Genomic DNA, 19,304 nt, shown 5'->3' with positions numbered 1-19,304 from the left:
ATTCCATATAAAATATTACATTAAAAGACTGTTATGGTTGCAAGGTCAAACACTCTAAAGTTAGGAAATGCCAGATTAAGGTTCTGCAGAGACCTCCATCAGTTGAGCTAAAAGAGAAACTCAGCTAGCTGTTAGCAGAAGTAACTTATCCTCTATTAAATGCCCAGAACGTTTTATTAACAGAGAGTTAAAGTTGTCCTGTGGCTGACACCTTGTGCCCTTCCAGAACGTGGCTGGCTGCTGCTATGGCGCACTGGACAAGCTCAATTTAAACCTTTGAAAACCAAGAAACACAAAGTTAAGGGACGTGCTATCCCAATGGAAGTGAGAGAACATGAATATGTAGGAGATGCTGGGACAGAGATGAAGCTCCCCCGCATACCTCACTGCAGAACTCTGATCCCCTCCTTTCCACTCCACTCTTCACTCTTCAAACACCCCCCGCACTTCCTCTCGCTGCTCCAACCTGCATATTCCTTCCAGCTGCTCGTAGGCCTAACACACTGCTCCGATACCACTCCAGCTCTTCCAACATTCCCTCCATCATACCCATTGCTCTGATCATACGTGTATCTCCCGCTGTTCTGAGCTCATGCACACAAATACTCTGCTCTGTACCTTCCCTTCTGTGCCCACTCCTTCCTCCTCCTTGCCACTCTGTGTCCCTGGAGTGGTAAATTTAGGGGGGTCAGGGGAAAGTAGGAAGATGGTGGGGCTGTGAGCTGTGCATGTACCAGCTGGACACAGGAAGGGGCAAGAGAGACCTTCCTGAATAAGTTTACATATCTTTGGGGTCCTTTGTATTAAATGAATGATTTATGTATTATTGTGGACCTGGATGATCAAAGGACTATAGTGAACAATATGCCAGACAGAATGGACTTTTGGGGGCAATATGTGTGATGTGGATTTCCTGAGAAATATTTAGCAGGAGGTGAATACATTTCTTTTCCCCATCCCACCTCTGGCTATGCAAAACCCCATCCTTTTGAATCTACACCCTGAGAAGAGGACAATTGTCTGCTGATTACCTGTTCCTGGAGTACCAAGATCAAAGGACCAAGCTATCAAAGGGAAAGACTCACAGATTCATGGGTGTGTTTGTTCTGAGCCCAGGCAGTTATGAACTTATAACCACAGAAAAACCCCTTTGTGGTTTGAAGAACTGACTCCTACTAGAGCCTTGCTGGAATTGGTGGTGATCTTTGGTAAGTTTATTACCATGACTGTATGTTCCTTATTGTTTTTAATGTTTTCTCTGTAATGCTTTTACCTTAAGAATAAATGTGCTGGCTTAGAAAAGGCAACTTATAAGTAATTTATAACTTTGGGCAAATACAACTGTTCGTAGCCTCTGAGGAGAAGTCAAAGTGCAGATGCTGGACTGTTTTGGAAATCTGGCCTACTGGGGATATCATAGTGCAGGCAGGGAATTGTGTAGCCTGGAAAAACTCCAGTCAGATTTCCAGCCAAGAGAGGTGAGGGCTGAGGAGCTGGGAGTCCTTGCTGGACCATGATGGGGAAATACAGGTGCAATTGCCCTGAACTGTGACACCCTGTATTCTCCAGGCTGCCCAAAATATTAATGCTATTGCCCCTTCTTCTGACACCAGTGTTGCCCATTTGCTGAGCAATAGCGAAATTCTGGGGCATTGCAGGTCATCTTCCTGTTAGAAGAGAAGTCAGTGATGTGCCATCTGGGGCTATGTTTACACTGTGTATCTTACAGTGGCACAGCTGTGCCACTACAGCTGTGCTGCTGTATGGTACGCAGTGTAGCCACTCTTTGCTGGCAGAAGAGAGCTCTCCTGCCAGCAAAATAAAATTACCCCCAATAAGGTGCAGTAGCTTTGTCGGCGGAAGAGTGTGTCCCATTGACAAAGCCCTGTTCACACCTGCGTTTTATGTCATTACAACTTTTGTCAGCCAGGGGAGTGTTTTTTTCACACCCCTGACCAACAAAAGTTTTAATGACAAAAGTGCAGCATAGACATAGCTTAAATATTTCTCAGTATTTCAAAGCGTAACTTGCTTTGTTATTCAGGGCGGTATACTCCTGGGAATTCTGCGCCAAAAAATAAAATTCTGTGGCAAAAAATTAAAATATTCTGCACACAATATGTTAAAATTCTGCATATTTTATTTGTTAACATAACACTATATAATCATGCCAGTTTCAATTATTTTGGTAATTTATTTCAAAATACCCTGTCAGCAACTATGTCTGTAACAATACAGAAAACAACAAAAATTTCCACAGGAGTAGAGTTAAAGAAACCCCTACAACAACCCAGTTCCTGTTTCTCTGCCCCATCCACTCAAGGCCAGGCCCCCGTACCTCATCCACCCCAGAGTCCAGGGATTCAGAGGGAGAAACAGCCTAATGCTCATTGCTGGGTCCTAGGCTTGTATGGAGTTTCCTGAACCTGCCTTCTCCCCTCAGGGCATGCCAGGAACTGCAGCTGCTGGGAATCCTCCAGCTTCTCTTCCCACTTCCCCTGGCAGTGCCAATTTTGCAGAGAAAAAAGGAAATTCTGCACAGAATATTAATTCTATGCAGATTATGGATTGTGCAGTGGCGCAGAATTCCCCCAGGAGTAGTGGTAGCACCATTATAATTAACATTGGGATGAGCTTACTGTTTAACAGTAAACCTTTCTAAGTGCTCTAAAATCTACAATATACTCAGATTGCATTGAATATTGGTGGGTCTCCTGAGCATCTGAGCTAGATATAACGGTGCAATTTTGGAGTTAATTGAATAAGGGTTTCCCACAATAAAGTGCCTTGAAAAAAAAGAACCAGAGAGAATTTTTTTCCAGCTCTTATAACTTTTTATGATGCACACATGGAACTCAAACCATTGCGCTTGTAAGCCCTATGGCCTGGCACTCCTGAAGATAAGGAGCGTTCTGTTCCCACTTGTTGGTAAACAGGGGGAATCGTATGAGCTTTCTACCCAGACTTCATGCGGTGATGCATTTTAACTCTATACAAACTCAGAATTGGTCGGGTAATGGAACTGAACTGAGAGAGGAGACAAGTGTTCCTGCTTTGTGACAGGGAGTACTTTGTGCCTCCAGAGAGTGGAATACTGAGAGTGTTCTTCACTGAAGCTGCAGAAGTAAGCAGCAGAGCTGAATGAACTCTGGTAAGGCCTTTACTACTCAGCCACTAAACAAGGCTGAAATCAGTATAGCTGGGTTAAATGGTGGAGCTTCAGTGCATGTGATCAGTCAGCTGCCCCCAGGGGTCTGTAAAGAGGTCTGTTTAAGTGCATCTCAGTGCTCTGACACTGGCCTGAGTGCTACCCCAAAACTGTGAGGGGGCTTAGTGGATGGAGAAGGGGGTAGAGATGTGATGAAGGCATATTTGATTATAATATGCAGTGTTGTAGCTGTGTCAGTCCCAGGATATTAGAGACACAAGATGGGTGAGGCAATATCTTTTATTGGACCAACTTCTGTTGGTGAGAGAGACAAGCTGTCGATATTACACAGACCTGAAGAAGAGCTCTGTGTAAGGGGAAAAAGTTAGAGCCCAGGATTGGGGCTAGAAAGACCTCAGGGCAAGACTCTCCAAAGAGGCCAGGCTGGTACATAGGAAGAGGCCCTGAAAGGGGAGAGGGAAGAGAAAGTGAGCTTGAGTTAGAGTAATGGGAGATAGCCCAGTATGATGCTTCTTGGGAGTAACCAGGGCCATCAGACACCTCGATAGCACCTTCCTATGATGAAGCTTTGTGGTCAGCTCCATGACTCCACTGGCCACAGCCAACACAAGCACTCCCTTCCCAGTTTATGGAGGCTCCGCGCCATCCCTCTGCAGGCTAGCGTTAGGCATATTCCAATCCCCGAGCATCTCCCTGGAGTGTCCAGCCCCTCTTCCACTGGACACTCACAGTATTCACAGATTCGCTGCTCCTAAAGAAGCAATGCAGTGCAGCTTACCAGTTACATCTCAGATCGGCACTCAATTTAACACACTTACTTAGATATATTTATAGAGAAAACATGCAAAAGTTTGCTTAACAAAGATACAAGATTCAAATGATAGCAAGCAGACATATTAGAAACAAATGGTTACATATAAAATTGTAATTTTATTATTACAATATATATATATATATATATATATATATATTACAAGGTAGGCTGGAATTAGCCTACCTTGCTTGTCACCATGAAAGGTTTTCCTCCTTTCCCCCCCTGCTGCTGGTGATGGCTTATCTTAAGTGATCACTCTCCTTACAGTGTGTATGATAAACCCATTGTTTCATGTTCTCTGTGTGTGTGTGTATATAAATCTCTCCTCTGTTTTTTCCACCAAATGCATCCGATGAAGTGAGCTGTAGCTCACGAAAGCTTATGCTCTAATAAATTTGTTAGTCTCTAAGGTGCCACAAGTACTCCTTTTCTTTTTGCAAATACAGACTAACACGGCTGCTACTCTGAAACCTGTCATATAAAATTATAACACACATTCTAGAATCTAGACAAAAAGAAAAGGAGTACTTGTGGCACCTTAGAGACTAACAAATTTATTAGAGCATAAGCTTTTGTGAGCTACAGCTCACTTCATCGGATGCATTTGGTGGAAAAAACAGAGGGGAGATTGATATACACACACAGAGAACATGAAACAATGGGTTTATCATACACACTGTAAGGAGAGTGATCACTTAAGATAAGCCATTACCAGCAGCGGGGGGGGGGGGGAAGGAGGAAAACCTTTCATGGTGACAAGCAGGGTAGGCTATTTCCAGCAGTTAACAAGAATATCTGAAAAAAGAAAAGGAGTACTTGTGGCACCTTAGAGACTACAGTGGGGGGTGGGGTGGGGGGAGAAATAACATGGGGAAATAGTTTTACTTTGTGTAATGACTCATCCATTCCCAGTCTAGAATCTAGATATAACTATATACTCTCCTGTCTTGTAGAACAAAGCTCACACCAAAGTCCTTTCAACATTTTTCAGCCAAGCACAGCTCTGATCCTTTCTTCATGAGATGAAACGCCTTGCCAGATTGTCCCTAGGTAAAGTATCCAGGAGGTGCAACTTCAGGTTGAGGGTCTTTTTTTATTTTATTTTATTTCCTTTAATTAAAATTAAACAGTCCATATTATGGCAAAAGTATTATCCAATTGCTAAGTATTTCTCAGCAATTGAATTAGTAAATTCTAATGATAATTTTATTTCTCCCAGTTTAAATCTGTATTTACCAGTGTCCTGTCCTAAAAAAAACCTAGGTTTTCCTGGGAAATTGCCAAACCTGCATAAAATCCCTTGTCTTCTTGGCTAAGAAGTGCCAGGAGAAATTGGCAAGAATTTCTGCAAGAAGCTAGGCAGCAGACCCTGAGAGAAAGGCATGAACTAGCTGAGGAAAATAGAGGATTAGAATTCTAGAGAGACACTGGATAATTACAGAGGGATTTTGCCTAGAGGTACAGAGCATGTAGGGAGCACTCTGGGAAACAGATTAGCTGCTCTCAGAGGTTCTCCAGCTGGAAAGAGAGCTAGAGATATGGCAGATAGAATTGCTGACTGTTTCAGTATGAAATGGGGTAGAATCATAGAATATCAGGGTTGGAAGGGACCTCAGGAGATCATCTAGTCCAACCCCCTGCTCAAAGCAGGACCAATCCCCAGTTTTTGCCCCAAATCCCTAAATGGCCCCCTCAAGGATTGAACTCACAACCCTGGGTTTAGCAAGCCAATGCTCAAACCACGTTTGTTCCCTTTAAGGGTAGTGGGCCCAGGATCAGACAACCTTGTTCCATGGCAGGGCCCCTTTTAAAAATAGGCGTTCCAGGAAAGATCAGAGGAGTAGATTGGGAATGAGGGTCAGGTGACTACCTCCTGAACCTTAGAAAGGCCTGCTCTGGGTCAGTCAAGGGAGCCTAGAATCAGAAGAGACCTGCAGGGAGGCTCCTTGGGGTTGAACCTCAATCCTAGTGGTCTGGGGAAGCCTGTAAGAATTACAGGATAGCCCCATGGGAGGAGGGAGGTGGAGATCCTGTCCCAAGAGGGAAGAAGTGTTTGCTCTCAGATCTTTCTAGCCCACTTCGGGCTCAGAGTCTCTAGGGAGGCCAGATCTTGGAAGGTGGGGATAGTCTGAGTTTGAGTTATGGAGCAAATGGACCAGTAGTTTATGGGTCTGAGGGAACCTATTGTACAAAAGTGGGTGTGAGAAGCTGCTGTGTGGCCAATCTCTGAGGGAGGCAACCTCTGCTACTAAAGGGAAGGGAAAGGGACTACTTGGAGGGCAGGAACTTGAGCCCAGGAAATGAAGGGCTGAAAGCTGTTGTGTGAAACAAAACAGCTCTTTGGAGGAAGGACTGTGCTTGGCACAGGTCTGGGGCAGAAGATTGTTCATGGTGTTTTCCTTTAGACTTTGGTTACTGTGAAAGTGAGGACTTTTGTGACTTAGCTGGAAGGATGAGTTACCACAGCAACCAAAAGACTGAGAGAACCATTGCAGGTATGGGGAAACTGAGGCAGAGTGACTGTAGTGCCACACCTCATCACAAAGGTGGATCTGGGTCTGGACCCTGCTAAAAGCTGGTAATTTCAAATTGCTCCAAAATCCACACATAGACTCAGATAGTTTTGAAAATTGCTGTGACTCATCAGGCCCAAGGGTAGAGTTACTGATGTGAGTTTTCAGTCCCTTGATCATTGGTTTCCTCGGATACATTCCCCCAATAAGTAGCTGATTTTAACATTTAAAGAACTGTAAAACCCATGTGCATAGGGAGAGATTCAAAAAATACTGCAAAAACAGGGGTGAGGGTAGAACTAGAGATGCAGATTTTGTCAATTGGTCAAGGGGTTCCTGGTGTTCAGCCCCCCAAAGATGAGCTGCTTTTAATTTTCTAAGTGATCTAACAACTACATGCATAGGAAGAAGTTCTTAAAAACTGGCATGCTGCACCAGGCATACAGTTTATGATGCAAATGGAGGTGTCCTGAAGTACAGCCCCACCCCCACCCCAAAACGAGTTGTGGTAAGCCTGTGAAAACTTTCAAATTGTTTTGATGGAGAGCTAGGGAAAAATATAAATCTCTGAACCTCAAGATCTTTATCTGTAAACTGCCACTAAATACAGCTAAGGAACTGTGCAAAGGACCAGTTTAGAAATATTTCAAGTTACTGCACTAGTTGCCATGTTGAAAATTCCACTAGAGAGGCCCGTGCAAGATTCCCAGCCAGGAGAGGCTTGCTGAACTCCTACTGGGCAGGATAGACCATTTCTAGGAACAAACTGTGCTTGATTAATGCAGTAAATACACAGTACCGAGATGGGGGGGATTTGAGAACAGGCATGCTTGGTGCATGGTACAGATAAATAGTGCTGAGGCTGCAGGAAGAGGGGAAAGAACATCCAGTGAGATGACTAGAGCAATTCACATCTCTGAGCTATTGTTTCAGGCTTCATTGCCATGGGATATTCTCCTTCAGTTGAGAGCATCCTACTGAGATAAATGGGTTACTTCACACCTCTGTGAACCTTCTATACTGCTGATTGGCATGCAGAGTCCCTTCCCCATACACTAAGCCCAGATTTTGGCCATGTCTGCACAAGTTACATTAGCCTACAGGCACCAAAGGTTGTATATTGCTGAGGTACATGCACACTTGGCTGCTTGTGTTGGTGCTGTGTGTACTCACCAGGAATGCTTGTGCTTACATGAAGTGCAGTGCACTACTGATAAGTATCCCCAGTAGGCCCTATGATGCCATATAGAACACTGCCTTTTGGGACATTTCTGCAGTGCTGTGTGGGATAGTAACAATTCATCCATGGATTTCTGAGAGATAGGGGTTAAGTTCCCAACATGCCACTTTCTCTGTCTCATATGTTCCACTTCCCATAATTTTTATGCCATTGTTTAAAGTTCCCATAGTCTCATGTGACACTTTCTAGTCTCTGTCATCTCTCTGATAGAAGCATGAAGATTGCAAAGCTCAGCACAATTCTCATGAGTATTGCAAATACAGGATGCAAGAGTCTTCTGTATTTCATAGTGCTAGATTCCAAGGCCAGAAGGAACCATTATGATCATCTAGTCTCACTCCCGTGTAGCACAGGCCATAGAACTTCACCGAAATAATTCCCAGAGCATGTATTTTAGGAAAAACATCTAATCTTGATATAAAAATGGTCAGTGATGGAGAATCCACCACCTAGTTTGACAAATTGTTCCAATGGTTAAGCACTCTCACCCATAGGCACCACCTCTGTGGGCTCCACGATTGGAGCACCCACGGGGAAAAATTAGTGGGTGCTCTGCACCCACTGGCAGCCAAACTCCCCTCATCCCCTGTCCCACCTCCTCCTCTCCCGTCCCCGAGCGTGCCGCGTCCCCGCTCCTCCACCTGCCTCCCAGCGATTCCCCCCAGCTGCTGCCAAGCAGCTGTTTGGTGGCGTGTTGGGAGGGAGGGGGAGCAGCGGGAACGTGGTGCTCTCAGGGGAGGAAGCAGGGAAGAGGCAGGGCCGGGGATTTGGGAAAGGGGTGGGAATGGGGTAGAGAGGGGGTAGGAAGAGGCAGGGCAGGGATGGGACCGCACGGAAGAGCTGGAGGGGGGCGGGGCCGGGGGCAGAGGGGGCGGGTCAAGCACCCAGGGAAAGTGGGGAAGTTGGCGCCTATGCTCTCATCATTACAAATTAATGCCTTAATTCCTGTCTGAATTTGTCTAGCTTCAATTTCCAGCCATTCGATCAAGTTAGACGTTTCTCTGCTAGACAGAAGAGCCCATTATTAAATATTTGTTCTTCAGGTAGGTACTTTCAGACTGTTATCAAGTCAACCCTTATGTCATGGATGTACAGGATCTGTGCTGTGACCCCAGCTTTGGACCAGTCTCCAGGAGGAATCCTTTCAGTGTGCCAGACACCCCTAAGGGTCTCACTCTTCCTCCAGGGTAAGCCACACAACTTTACCTCCTCCTTAGACTGGACCTCTGGGCTTTCAGCACCCCTGCTTCATACCATGAGCTCTGGTCATGTAATCCCACTGAGACAGACCCCTAAGGGAGACTTGTACGATTTTAAGGAGCAATGCTCCTCCGCAAGCATCTGCAGTGACACTCTGCCAGTATGGTCAAACAGTAGGGTTTATTAGTTGACTGGAACATAGCATAGGAGATCATTGGTTAACACTGAGAAATGAAGGTTAAAGCATAGTCCATTCCAGGTGGCCAGTCCCCAACCAAGCTATAGCCATTGGTCTGTCTCTGTCTCCCTGATCATCTGATCTCCTTTGTCAAACTCCCACATGTGCCCTGACCACTTCCTGCTGCCCAGTCAACTTCCCCCAGTCCTTTGTTCCCTGAGCTGGGTAGATACAACTCTGCCCCTGTCAAGGTTCCTTCCCCACTCTGAAAGCTTGGGTAGAGATGTGGGGACCTGCATGAAAACCTCCTAAGCTTACTTTTACCAGCTTAGGTTAAAACTTCCCCAAGGTACAAACTATTTTACCCTTTGCCCTTGGACTTTCGCTGCCACCACCAAACATCAAACCAGTATTATTATTATTAGGAAAGAGCCCGTTTGGAAATGTCTTTCCCCCCTAAATCCTCCCAAATCTTACCCCCTTTTTTCTGGGGAAGGTTTGATAAAAATCCTCACCAATTTCCATAGTTGACCACAGACCCAAACCCTTGGATCTTAAGAACAATGAAAAAACATTCAGTTTCTTAAAAGAAGAATTTTAATGGAAGAAAAAGTAAAAAGAATCACCTCTGTAAAATCAGGATGGTAAATACCTTACAGGGTAAATAGATTCAAAACATAGAGAATCCCTCTATGCAAAACCTTAAGTTAAAAAAAGACACAAAAACAGGAATATCCATTCCATTCAGCACAGCTTATTTTCTCAGCCATTTAAACAAACAGAATCTAACGCATATCTAGCTAGATTACTTACTAAGTTCTAAGACTCCATTCCTGTTCTGTCCTCGGCAAAAGCATCACACAGACAGACAGAGAGGCTTTGTTTTTGCCTTCCCCCAACTTTTGAAAGTATTTTGTCTCCTCATTGATCATTTTGGTCAGGTGCCAGGGAGGTTATCCTAGCTTCTTAACCCTTTACAGGTGAAAGGGTTTTTCCTCTGGCCAGGAGGGATTTAAAGGTGTTTACCCTTCCCTTTATATTTATGACACCCCCCCAAATCACAGATAGGGTGAAACGCTGGCTGTGATTTCTTCCTGGAGCTCTAGGAAAAAACAGTTAATAAGACACATGCACTTCTAAATATACTACCAAGTATATAAAGACTAACAATATTTTCCACATTTCAAGGACGATTTTAACCAGTTGATTCTGGGAAACTTTCACAGGAGAGTGCATCAGCCACTTTGTTAGAAGCTCCTGAGATGTGTTTGATGTCGAAATCAAAATCTTGGAGAACTAACCTCCACCGAATAAGTTTTTTGTTATTTCCCGTGGCGGTATGAAGCCACTGTAGCGCAGCATGGTCAGTTTGCAGGTGGAAACGCCATCCCCAAACATATGGGCATAGCTTTTCCAGAACGTAGACAATGGCATAACATTCTTTTTCACTGACTGACCAGTTGCTTTCCCTCTCAGACAGCTTCTTGCTGAGAAACACAACAGGGTGGAATTCTTGATCCATTCCTTCTTGCATTAAAATTGCTCCCACACCACGCTCGGACACATCTGTGGTCACTAGGAACTGTTTGTCAAAGTCTGGGGCCCTTAGTACAGGGTCAGACATGAGTGTCGCTTTAAGCTGGTTAAAGGCCTTCTGACACTCTTCGGTCCACTGAACGGCATTTGGCTGTTTCTTTTTGGTTAGGTCTGTCAGTGGGGCTGCGATTTGGCTGTATTGCAGTACAAATAGTCTATAATAACCGGCCAAGCCTAAGAAGGATTGAACCTGTTTCTATGACTTTGGGACAGGCCACTTTTGGATAGCATCCACTTTGGCCTGTAGGGGGTTGATAGTTCCTTGACCCACCTGGTGTCCAAAGTAAGTCACTCTGTTTAGGCCTATTTGACACTTCTTAGCCTTAACAGTTAGTCCTGCCTCCCTTATGCGCTCGACGACTTTTTGTAGATGTTCCAGGTGTTCTGCCCAGGAATCCGAAAATATGGCCACATCGTCAAGGTAGGTGACTGCATATTCTCCCAATCCCGCTAGGAGACCATCTACAAGTCTCTGGGAATGAAGGTGACTCACTCAAGAGTCCAACAAATCCTTTGTTGCTGCCTAGGCCATTGTCTTGTTCCTGTGAGGCTGGGCTGGGTTTGTCCCATACCTGCTTGATGAGGTATAAACTGCCCCTCTACTCCTGGAGGGTTTTGCCTTGGCTTGTTTTAAGCCATGAGGACACATTTTCAGCCTCATAACTATATACATGAAATTATAACCTATAACATTACTATAACAATGCTCAGTGCATCGTGAGCCTTCTAAAGACACCTGACAAACTTTGCATTGGATACCACACAATCATATTATAAGGATGAACATGGGGGTGCAGGGTGTTCCCCCGAGGTACAGAGCGTCACATAGTCCACTTTAACTTTTTTTCCCTAAAAATGGACAACTATTACCATTTTTAATACCATCTAAAAGACTGTTGGATAGGGGGCTTTCCCTATAGAAAACACTTTACAGGTAAAGGGAATAAACAATATTAAAATGAAACCCCAACCTATACTTTATATTTCAGATGCTTTGTTTTTAATTCTTTTTCTGTATCTTCAAAAAGGTTAAAAAAATAAATCTACTGCTTGTTGCATGGGACTAAGCAGGCCTAGGTCGCTGTACTCAAAACCGCAGAGCATGTTTGACTGTGTAGTGTTGTACAGTGACAGGATCACGTTAATTCTCTGGGCTCATTTATTCTATCAAAATTAACATAAAGACAAGAGTGGCAGGCAAGCCTAACTTATTTTACACTGGAGTGGAGCTCATTTATTCTCTGTGTGTTTTATTTAATTTCAAGCTTCCATTTTGGACAATGTGCATAGAGTAACTATGCTTATGAAGAAGTGGATCTCTTGTGTGGACTGGTCCAGGCTGAGGTTGATGGTGGGATGGCAATTGTTGAAATCATGGTGGAATTCTTCAAGGGCTTCTTTTCCATGGGTCCAGATGATGAAGATGTCATCAATGTAGCGCAAGTAGAGTAGGGGCATTAGGGGATGAGAGCTGAGGAAGCGTTGTTCTAAGTCAGCCATAAAAATGTTGGCATACTGTGGGGCCATGCGGGTACCTATCGCAGTGCCGCTGATTTGAAGGTATACATTGTCCCCAAATGTGAAATAGTTATGGGTGAGGACAAAGTCACAAAGTTCAGCCACCAGGTTAGCCGTGACATTATTGGGGATACTGTTCCTGACGGCTTGTAGTCCATCTTTTTGTGGAATGTTGGTGTAGAGGGCTTCTACATCCATAGTGGCTAGGATGGTGTTTTTAGGAAGATCACCAATGGATTGTAGTTTCCTCAGGAAGTCAGTGGTGTCTCGAAGATAGCTGGAAATGCTGGTAACGTAGGGCCTGAGGAGGGAGTCTACATAGCCTGACAATCCTGCTGTCAGGGTGCCAATGCCTGAAACGTTGGGGCATCCAGGATTTCCAGGTTTATGGATCTTGGGTAGCAGATAGAATACCCCAGGCGGGGTTCTAGGGGTGGACACTACGATGCTAATACGCGATGGTCACATAAACACCACCCTATATTGGAAACCTACTGACCACTATTCCTACCTACATGCCTCTAGTTTTCATCCAGATCATACCACACGATCCATTGTCTACAGCCAAGCTCTACAATATAACCGCATTTGCTCCAACCCCTCAGAGAGAGACAAACACATACAAGATCTCTATCATGCATTCTTACAACTAGAGTACCCACCTGCTGAAGTGAAGAAACAGATTGACAGAGCCAGAAGAGTACCCAGAAGTCACCTACTACAGGACAGGCCCAACAAAGAAAATAACAGAACGCCACTAGCCATCACCTTCAGCCCCCAACTAAAACCTCTCCAACGCATCATCAAGGATCTACAACCTATCCTGAAGGACGACCCATCGCTCTCACAGATCTTGGGAGACAGGCCAGTCCTTGCTTACAGACAGCCCCCCAACCTGAAGCAAATACTCACCAGCAACCACACACCACACAACAGAACCACTAACCCAGGAACCTATCCTTGCAACAAAGCCCATTGCCAACTCTGTCCACATATCTATTCAGGGGACACCATCATAGGGCCTAATCACATCAGCCACACTATCAGAGGCTCGTTCATCTGCGCATCTACCAATGTGATATATGCCATCATGTGCCAGCAATGCCCCTCTGCCATGTACATTGGTCAAACTGGACAGTCTCTACATAAAATAATAAATGGACACAAATCAGACGTCAAGAATTATAACTTTCAAAAACCAGTCAGAGAACACTTCAATCTCTCCGGTCACTCGATTACAGACCTGAGAGTGGTTATCCTTCAACAAAAAAACTTCAAAAACAGACTCCAATGAGAGACTGCTGAATTGGAATTAATTTGCGAAGTGGATACAATTAACTTAGGCTTGAATAGAGACTGGGAGTGGATGAGTCATTACACAAAGTAAAACTATTTCCCCATGTTATTTCTCCCCCCCCACCCCACCCCCCACTGTTCCTCAGATGTTCTTGTTAACTGCTGGAAATGGCCTACCTTGCTTGTCACCATGAAAGGTTTTCCTCCTTTGCCCGCCCCCCCCGCCGCTGGTGATGGCTCATCTTAAGTGATCACTCTCCCTACAGTGTGTATGATAAAACCCATTGTTTCATGTTCTCTGTTTGTGTGTATATAAATCTCCCCACTGTATTTTCCACCAAATGCATCCGATGGTGTGAGCTGTAGCTCACGAAAGCTTATGCTCAAATAAATTTGTTAGTTTCTAAGGTGCCACAAGTACTCCTTTTCTTTTTGCGAATACAGACTAACATGGCTGCTACTCTGAAACCTGTCATTATGCTTATGAAGTGGATTGCACAGCATGTGGTTTGCATGTCACTTCATAAAACCTTTTGAGCTCTTTCCACTTTTTTATTATATAACTGTGGTGGGTTTTTTGAGTTGGGGAAAACTGCAACAACATTGTTAAACCTTAATTTGCTACCACTTACCCTATAATCACTGAGCTGAGCACTTTATTCCACTGTAGTTGCAAATATTACATAAAAGTTTCTCTTTCAATATTAAGAATTGTGACCATACTCTACTATATTTTTAAGTTTACAATGGTGAGACTGGATTACTCTATGATCTTTGGCAAGGCTGACCCTAGACCAAATGGCATCCCAGGGAGAAGTGTCTTTGGCGCCTCTGCACACTCCCCTCCCCGCAATTTATTAAACTTTTGAATACCTTATTTTTTATTGCAGTTATAGCTCATTTTCTATTATATGTTAAGCATGACAAAAGAAGTAACAGTATTTATTTTATATTGTTGCATAGATAGGGGATTGATAGATATCTCTGGTGTCTCATTAAATATGTCCTTTATTAGTTGCTGTTTACACTCCAAGTCTTAAAACACAAGTACACTTTCACGATTACATAATAAAAGAAGGGTCACAATATTGCAGCAGGGCTCTCATATCACTTCACTTCGTTCTTATGCTCACTGACTGATTGGTGACATCCTGCCCCTTATATACCTGCGTGGGCATGGCTGACAACATTCTAAGAGGTGTGAGGAAAATGTAGTTCTCAGAAAGCCTGGAAGGGTCCATGAAATTCTACAAAGGTCCAGAAGATTCATTTTTTACTAAGCTGCTAGAATCCACGTATGGAATACCTGAAACATGTTACTTCAAACATTCTATTTTCCCTTCTGTTGCTAACAAAAAGAGCGCCCTGAGTCTGGAGCCCCCCCCCACCCAAGCCCAGCACCTCAGGTGGTTGCTTGGGTCACCTCCCATAAATCCGGCCCTAGTCTTTGGGCTTCATCTAAAGCCCCCATAGACAGCCATGCCCACCAGGACCTCCTTTGCAGGGTGGCGCGAAACATGGGCTTTCAGGCTGAGGAGGTGGTGGAGTCAGAGGACCCGATGGTCGACATCCTGGCCCCGGAAGGTCCATCGAGTTTGGCTCTACCCCTCATTAAGACCATTCAGGCCAATGCTAAGACCATTTGGCAGACCCTGGTCTCCATCCCTCCCACCATGAAGGGCATGGAGAGGAAGTATTTCGTTCCATCTAAGGGGTATGAATACCTTTTCATGCACCCACAGCCTTCCTTTGTGGTGGTGGCAGCTGTGGTAAACGAGAAGGAAAGGCTGGGACAACAAGCCCCAGCGCCTAAGTCCAAGGACACCAAGCGCCTGGACTTATTTGGGCACAAAGTATACTCTACGGGGGGGGGAGGGAGGGAAGGGTGTTGCAACTCAGGATTGCCAATCAGCAGGCAATTCTGAGTAGGTACAGCTTCAACTCCTGGAACTCAATGCTCAAGTTTAAGGAGCTGGTGCCAACTGAGTTCAGGGAAGAGTTTGGAGCTATAGTGGAGAAGGTCAAGGTGATGGCACAGACCTCTTTACAGGCCTCACTGAATGCTGAGGACTTGGTGGCGTGCACCTTGTCCTCTGGTATCACCATGAAGCATAGCTCATGGCTGCAGGCCTCGGGACTCCTGCCCGAGGTTCAACAGACCATGCAGGACCTGCCTTTTGATGGGGCAGGTCTGTTATGGAGCAAACTGACTCTAGGCTTTATAGCCTAAAGGACTCAATGGCTACCATGAAATCCTTGGGTATGCACATCCCGGCAACCCAACGTAAACATTTCAAGCCTCAGCAGCAGCGCTCCTATCCTTCTCGGCTGAGGCAGGACTTTTATAGGAGAAGGGGTAGGAATGGAAGACGAAAGTCTTCCAAACCCCCATCCGGGCAGGGCCAGGGCCCGACTAAATCATTGTAAGGTTCCAAGCAGGCTTTTTGAAGGTGCGCCCGAGGACGGTGCACCAACCTTACTTTCAGATCCTTCCCCATCTTCTTTGAATTGTCCGTCCCACTTCACCATGCTTGGTCCCAAATAACTTCAGACTGCTGGGTCCTCTGTATGGTGGAAGTGGGATATTCTCTCCAGTTCTGTTCCTGCCTGCTCTCCCTCCCACCCACCACTTCCCCGTCCTTCTTCAGGGACCCCTCTCACGAGCAACTGCTTATCCAGGAGGTGCAGGAACTCCTCACCATGGTAGCGGTGGAGGAGGTTCCTCAGGAGCTAAGGGGCAAGGGATTCTGCAGTTCTGCAGAAATGGACATGGGGATTACAGTGGATGAGAAACTGGATATGAGTCAGCAGTGTGCCCTTGTTGCCAAGAAGGTTAATGGCATATTGGGCTGCATTAGTAGGAGCATTTCCAGCAGATCGAGGGAAGTAATTATTCCCCTCTATTCGGCACTGGGGAGGTCACATCTGGAGTACTACATCCAGTTTTGGTCCCCCCACTACAGAAAGGATGTGGACAAATTGGAGAGAGTCCAGCGGAGGGCTGATCAAGGAGCTGGGGCACATGACTTACGAGGAGAGGCTGAGGGAACTGGGCTTGTTTAGTCTGCAGAAGAGAAGGGTGAGGGGGATTTGAAAGCAGCCTTCAGCTACCTGAAGGGGAGTTCCAAAAGGATGAAGCAGATGAAAGAACAAGGAGCAAGTGTTCACCAAGTGCATGTCAGTCGTGGCCGCTTTCCTCCGTTGGAAGCAGGTAAGGTATACCCCTACCTCAACAACTGGCTGCTCAGGGGCCACACCAGGGGGCAGGTGGAGTCTCAAATCCAATTAGTCAAGACACACATTCGAGCAACTGGGTCTCCTCCTCAACTTGAAGTCAACCTTGGAGCTGACCCAACGAATAGAATTCATTGGGGCGGTATTAGACTCATTTCAAGGGAAGAGCACTTTTGCCAGAGGCCCGATTCCAAGCCATCACTGGCATCATTCAAGGCCTCTGGCAATACCCAACCACTACTGCAAGGGGGTGCCTGAGTCTCCTCGGCCACATGGCTGCCTGCACTTATGTGACCCGGCACACCAGACTGAGGCTCAGGCCTCTATATGCATGGCTTGCTTCAGCCTACCGCCCGGGACGCAACAGCTTTAATTCAGTGGTCACAGTGCTGGGGCAGCTGCTTGAGTTCCTTCAATGGTGGCTCGACCCTTGGGCAGTATGCGAAGGAGTCCCCTTCAACAGCCATTAGCCTTCCTTGTCGCTGGTAACGAACGTGTCAGTTCTGGGGTGGAGTGCGCATTTGGAAGACCTCCAAACACAGGGCCTTAGGTCGCAGGACGAGCTCTCTCTCCATATCAACATCAAGGAGCTGAGGGTGGTATGACTAGCATGCCACACCTTTCAGGCCCAACTACAAGGCCAGCGCATGGCAGTTGTAATGGACAACACCACGGCCATGTTTTATATCAACAAGCAGGCTGGAGCCTGGTCCTTTCCCCTATGTCAGGAAGCCCTCCAGCTGTGGGAGTTCTGCATAGCCCGCTCCATTCACCTGGAAGCATCCTTTCTACCAGGAGTTCAGAATCTGCTGGCAGACTGCCTCTGCAGATCCTTCCGCACACACAAGTGGTCCATCTGGCCGGATGTCATACACCTCATCTTCCAAAGGTGGGGGTTTCCCCAGGTCGACCTTTTTGCCAAACGTGGCAACAGGAAGTGCCCAATATTCTGGTCCTTCCAGGGACACAGCCCAGGATCAATCACGGATGCATTCTTGCTACCCTGGGGAGATCTCCTGCTCTACGCTCCCCCCCCCCCGTTTCCTCTCGTGCACCAGGTCATACTCAAGGTCTGCAGGGATGGGGCAGAGATAATTCTGATGGCTCCAGCATGGCCTTGACAACATTGGTACATCACGCTCCTGGAACTGTGAGTGGACACCCCTATCACATTGCCTCTCCTCCCCGACTTGATCACTCAGGACCACGGTTGCCTTCATCACCCCGACTTGCAGTCCCTCAACCTCACGGCTTGGAAGCTTTCATGGCTGAACCCCATGGAGCTTCTGTGCTCAGAACAAGGAAGGTCCTCCTCGGCAGCAGGAAGCCTCCACTAGAGCCACATATCTGGCGAAGTGGAAGAGATTTACCTGTTGGTGTGACCAACGTTGTATACCCCCACTCCAGGCACCTGTATCTCTCATCCTAGAGTACCTTCTGCACCTGAAGCAGCAAGGCCTGGCAGTGTCCTCCATAAGGGAACAGCTCGCTGCTATCTCAGCCTTCCTCCCAGGAGCATCTGGTCACTCCATTTTCACCAACCCTATGGTTGGTCGCTTCCTCAAGAGTCTGGACTGCCTACATCCCCAGATCACACAACCTGTCCCCATGGGGGACCTTAATCTGGTCCTCTCCAGGTTAATGGGGCCCCCATTCAAACCGCTGGCGACTTGCTCCCTTCTATATCTGTCGTGGAAGGTAGCCTTTCTGGTCACCATCACATCTGCAAGGAGGGATCTCCAACCCACCTAATACGGTTTTCCACAGGGATAAGGTGCAACTCAGGCCTCACCTGGCCTTTCTTCCCAAGATGGTGTCACACTTCCACACTAGTCAGGAAATTTTCCTGCCTGTTTTTTACCCTAAGCCTCATGCCAGTAGCCGTGAGCAGAGGCTGCACTCCCTCAATGTTTGGCGAGCACTAGCCTTCTACAGTGAGTGCACTAAGCCATTCAGAAAGTGAAACCAGTTGTTCATAGCGGTGGCAGACCAGATGAAAGGACTCCCGGTCTCATCTCAAAGAGTATCCTCCTGGATTACGTCCTGCATCCGCATGTGCTATGAGCTGGCCAAAATACTAGCCCCGGCTCTTACAGCACACTCCACAAGGTCCCAGGCCTTGTCAGCAGCGTTCCTGGCCCAGGTCCCGATACAGAAAATCTGCAGAGCAACTTAGTCCTCGGTACATACATTCACCTCTCATTACACCATCATCCGGCATGCCAGAGATGATGCGGCTTTCAGCAGAGCGGTGCTCCAATCAGCGATTCTGTAACTCCGACCCCACTGCCTTGGTAAGGCTTGGGAGTCATCTAATTGGAATTGATATGAGCAATCACTCAAAGAAGAAAAAAGTTACTCATCTTCTCGTAACTGTTGCTCTTCGAGATGTGTTGCTCATATCAATTCCAAACCCACCCGCTTTCCCCTTTGTCAGAGTAATTGGCAAGAAGTAACTGAGGAGGCGCCTGGTCAGCAGGGTCGTATATTGAGCGCCATGAAGGCACCACTCCAGGGGGCTCTACAACCGACCCAACGGGTGCTTT

This window comes from Dermochelys coriacea, chromosome 9, assembly GCF_009764565.3.
Source record: "Dermochelys coriacea isolate rDerCor1 chromosome 9, rDerCor1.pri.v4, whole genome shotgun sequence".
Taxonomy (NCBI): domain Eukaryota; kingdom Metazoa; phylum Chordata; order Testudines; family Dermochelyidae; genus Dermochelys; species Dermochelys coriacea.
Note: the sequence above shows the minus strand (reverse complement) of the source record.